The sequence below is a fragment of the Cynara cardunculus genome, unplaced genomic scaffold (assembly GCF_001531365.2).
Source record: "Cynara cardunculus var. scolymus isolate 2C unplaced genomic scaffold, CcrdV1 Un_Scaffold_4460, whole genome shotgun sequence".
NCBI classification, from domain to species: Eukaryota; Viridiplantae; Streptophyta; class Magnoliopsida; order Asterales; family Asteraceae; genus Cynara; species Cynara cardunculus.
Window position 1 is genome coordinate 21673 of NW_020201907.1, and position 1953 is coordinate 23625.

Sequence of the window (1953 nt, forward strand, 5' to 3'; positions counted from 1 at the left end):
GAATTACAAATGGCCAATGTAATTATGAATTTACAGGTACATACCTATACTCGGACACCATATTATATTTGGGAATGTGAATACGTGATATTTAATACTAAAATATCTGCAGATGTCTAGTCGATCACGAAGGTCAGAGAGCACTGCCCGCCCTGTATCTGAAGAAAGGGTGGAATCTCTTGCAAATCCATCAACCTATGCTTCAAGGAGTAGAGGTCGTGGAAAGGGTAGGGGTAGGAATCAAGGGAGGAGTCAGATTCCTGAGAGGAGTCAGGCTGAAATTCGCCCTGATCAATGGGAATCTATTTCTGGGAATGCTCAACAAGAACAAAGGCAACAATCAGAGTTTATAACTATAAATGATCTAGCAGAAGAAATGGGAAAACTGAGGGAAACTCTAATATCTATTATGGGACTGCCAGCTAGAATAGAAACTGAGCAAGTTGGAATTAATCCTCCAGCTCCTTCAGCAGGCAGCAATAATCGGGGAGGAGATATAAAGATGTTTCTGACATGTAAACCTCCAACCTTTTCAGGAGAGAGAGATCCAGTTAAACCAATGTGCTGGATAAAAGAGATTGAATCAATATTTAACACTAGTAGGTGTTCTGAAGAAGRTAAGGTTAGATTCGCAGTATCTATGCTCAAATCTAATGCCTTATATTGGTGGGATGTGGAGTCCTCGGCACAACCAAATATACTGCAAACAATGTCTTGGGAAGAATTTATGAGTAAATTTAAAACACAATTCTGTCCTACGACAGCAGTAAGACAAATGGAGGAAGATTTTCTTAAGCTAGAGCAAGGGAGCAGATCTGTACGGGATTATACTGAGAAATTTTTTGAGTTTTCCCGATTTTCTGAACATTATGTATCTTCAGAATCCCGAGCAGATCTGTGGGGTCTGAAACCTTCTATTCGAGAATTCGTGATTGTTATGAACCCTGGAACTTTCTCTTTAGTCGTTAATGCTGCCGAAGTTACTGAAAGAAATAAGAATCGGCAGGGTGAAGATAAATTTGTTGAGAAATGAAAGTGGGAAGGATCATCAATTAGTTTTTGAAGACCCAAATTTATTAAATCAGATAATCGTATTTCTCAGTTACCTTCTGTTAAAACCTGCTCGGAGTGTCAACAGATACACCAGGGAAGTTGTCCCTCTGAACCAAAGAGATGTTATCATTGTGGAAAGATAGGGCATTTGTCAAGGGACTGCACTACACCCAAAAGATGCTTTCAGTGCAATTCACCTGACCACATTCGACCAAATTGTCCACTGCTGAACACTCACGTCCTTCAGTCTCGGCCATTTTCTCCTCTCCTCCCTCCTTGGTCTCGACATGTGCTTATGAAGCATCAGCGTCTGTCCTCCCTGATGATGAAGCACCCACCACTGGACCTGAGATTGCTCCTCTCGAGGCATCTCAGCATACGGTCGCCTATCCTCTCGAAGGCAACCTAGAGCGAACCAACATCAATCCTTCAGATGATGCTGATGAACCCTCAGGTATTATACCTTTCTACCCTTTCATTTCTACTAACCCAAAACTCTCTTATGTTCACCCTTGTTTCTTTTTATGTCCTTTTGAAAAGACCCCATCCATGAACAAAGAGTACAACATGGCTGACGATGTCAAGTTACTCCTCCATACTGTGGAGATTATCCTTATCAAAATGGATGAAGTCCATAAGGGCATGCCTCTCAGGGATGAAGTCTCTATTGACCTTTCAGCTGTCAAGGTTGAAGTTAAATAGGTCAAGGAACAAATCTCTTTAGTGCAAGAAGTTGTGAGCGCCAACGCTGAGGCCATTTCTGCTTTAAACAGCAAGGTTGATGAAGCCAATGCCCATCTCGCCAGGCATACGGCGCTGATGCAGCAGATCCTGAAGATCCTCCAACGACCAGTACCAGCACCTGCTCTGTCCTTCACTGCAGAAGATCACCTCCAGCTA